Genomic DNA, 3,096 nt, shown 5'->3' with positions numbered 1-3,096 from the left:
TAAATTTAGATTGGTGCAGTGATTGAAATAATGTAGAGATGCATGCATGGTGAACATGTGGTTGTAATGCTTTCTTTCCATTAATTTAATTGAGATTTGTTCATTATATATGTATGCGAATACTACATTTATATGCAGGGCTATATAACCTATATTATATATTATTATCACTCCTGCCACTAAAAAGATGCCCAGTTGTGCTCTGTGTCAAGTATAGGTTAGCCACTAGGCTACTGGAGACAGACCAGAACTGGACAGTCGTCAGAGGTAAGCTTCTTTTGGAAGCAATAACGAGTATTTCAGAAATATGAAAGGCAGTGTCATTAGCAATCTTTTTTTTTTTGCAGTTGTAAACAACATTCAAACTAGGTCCCTCCTTCTGGGCTCATCACCACCATTAGCCCACGCCCACTGTAGGACAATGTGTGTAAATACATTTACTGCTTGTATTTCTATACTGCAAGCTGATGATTTAGCACAAACTAAAACGTTGAGTAACTGCCTGTCCCAACTGAAAGCAAACCAACTCTGCATCTGCAGGTTAAAGCCAACCCAAGGTTATCTCCTTCGGGGCGGCTGTGGCTCAGTTGTTGGACTCGGTTGTCAATCCCCAGTCCCTGCAGCAACATTGTCCAATGTGTCCTTGGGCAAGACACTTCACCCAAATTTGCTGCCGCTGCTTCGTTGGTGGCATGAGTATGAATGGGATTACTTAATTCTGCTGAAACCCAGTTGAGAGCAGCCTCTGATTGTTCAAATGCTTCTCCTGTGAATATTTTGTCTGGGTGACAAAGTGCTTAGTAAAGTCCACAAAATGTTTCTCCAGATAGGTTTCCAGTTGTGGAAACAGCAGTAGCAATGGTCACAAGGGTTCCGTCTTTCAGTCATATACTGTACATACATATAGTACCACAATTTTGGTTTGATTTCTGGTTATTACTCTCAAACATATTCACACTGCGTATTATTTCTAATAAAACACATCAAAAGTGTTTTGTCTTTTTACGTTGTAAAAAAACACATGCACATGAAGACCAATCTGCAGTCTGCTAAAAAAAACTAAGACTATTTCTGAATGCAAAATTATTTTTTATTTAAGTATTTATTCATTCCTGATTTGTATTAGTTTTAACCAAAACCTAATCTGTGAATGGACTCTGTATGTATTTTTTTCATTTCAACATGCGCTGATGAGGGAGCAGGAGTCAGCAGGGTCTCTGATGAGCATGTTGGAGTCAGCAGGACCGTTGAGGATTCGGATTTGGATTCTTATATTACTGGACTATGTATTTTATAAACACATAATTTACGATGCCTCACTCGGGCCCCCGAGGGTTAACAAACTTAAAACAAAGCAGTGGTCTATAAAGTGCAAACTTTGCAATGGCCATAGGAAAACCTTGGGCCCCCACCTGACAGCTTATAATTCAGTTGCTCTGCAAAGCATTGCATTATTGCAGTGAAAATCCAAGTTTGTCAATGAAAGTAAACAGGCTGTTTCATTTTTATCAGTAAACATCATCTGTCTATAAGAAAGAAAAAAAGAAACTGGAAAAAAGAAGCAGATCTTTCAAAAATCCAGCGATGTTTTCTCCTTCCCTTCCTTCTCATCTAAAAGATTTTAATGTTGTTCCTCTCAGTCTATTTTGGAGCTCATAACAGGTGGATGAGAGGTCAATATCACTGGTGAAGAGCGCCCTCTGCTGGCATGAAACAGTACCCTATCCTCTGCCAAGTCAACCCTTCTTTCTTTTTATTTCTCTCCATGTTTGACCAGTTGGCCTTTTATGTCCGTAATAGCATGTTCCAATCATTCAGGAGACAGTTTGGTATTATTGTATTTAGGCTATCTTAACTTGTTTTATACATAAGTTTAAACATTGTTTTCATTGATTTTAAACTTAAAAGGGGCATGTGAAAAATCCATTTTCACAGTGTTTTTGAATATATGTTTGGGTAACCTGAGTGTCTACCAACCCACAAAATAAAATAATAAAAATAAATCTATCCAGTCCTTTGTTAAGCCCTGTTTCCACCAGCTGTTCAGTTAGGTGTGCATCTCGATACAGCATGTGTTTTGTGACATTCCCATAGACTAAAGCCGGTAAAGATTCCCCAAATTACAGAAAACATACCGTCCTACTTTTTGGTACCCTTCTGTTGGGGTGGCAAGAATATCGATATGACCCTGAAAGGTGGTGCTAAACACTCCAGTCCATTGATTTGTCAAAAGAATTGTCACTTTCCATGCAACAGCAGCTGTATTTCTCCTCCAGGCACACAGCCTTGTCTGAAACAAAGCTTGATTGCCTTTTTTGTAATAAAGAGCCACATGCCAATGACAAAGTAGATCAATTCCTGGATGTCTTCCATCGTTTTGTTTACTGTGTTGCATTTTTCTTCTTTGTTGAATTTATTAGCAGGATGGCTGTTAGCTGCTATGATGTGGTGCTATTACATAACTGACACGGCTATCGGCATCCAGCTTACACGGCGCCTACCAAATATGGCACGGTTGGCTGTGGAAACGCAAACAGGATCAGGCTTTACCGAATCAACCGTACCAAACTGTACTGAAACGGGGGCTTTAGTGGTCTGCACAAGTCCTACACACAGGGGCTCATTGCCTTAAAAAGACAAACACCAAAAGGAGGACTGTGAGAGAGCTGATTTATACAGGGTCAAAAACCCCCTCTGGTGCTTGATTCATGATGTATTTTGACCAAAGCACAGCACAGATGTCTAATATAGACCACAGGGGAATGTTTGAAAAGGTGGAAAAGGAAGAGAATATGTCATCTTCAACAATCCAGGGACGTAGTCAAATGCACAGTACAAACATAAAACTGCATAAATGGCCGGTCAATGATTCTGAATAAACAAATAAATGACTCTGCTAGTGGTTGTAGGTGGATTCGTTCAGTCATTATCAAGTGCCTAACCTGTATTTGACAAAGAAAAGGAAATGAGGGTGCCCTTAATGAAAGGGGACTTCTTCAAAAGTCAGGAGGTTTCATCCCTGGATAGATTTCCAAATTTTAGGCATATCAGGGTGTGGTTGGTTGGAAGGTAGAAAAGAAACAAACACTATGTGCC

This window comes from Symphodus melops (assembly GCF_947650265.1).
Source record: "Symphodus melops genome assembly, chromosome: 3".
Classification (NCBI taxonomy): domain Eukaryota; kingdom Metazoa; phylum Chordata; class Actinopteri; order Labriformes; family Labridae; genus Symphodus; species Symphodus melops.
The sequence above is the reverse complement of the archived record's forward strand: the minus strand, read 5'-3'. Positions refer to the sequence as shown.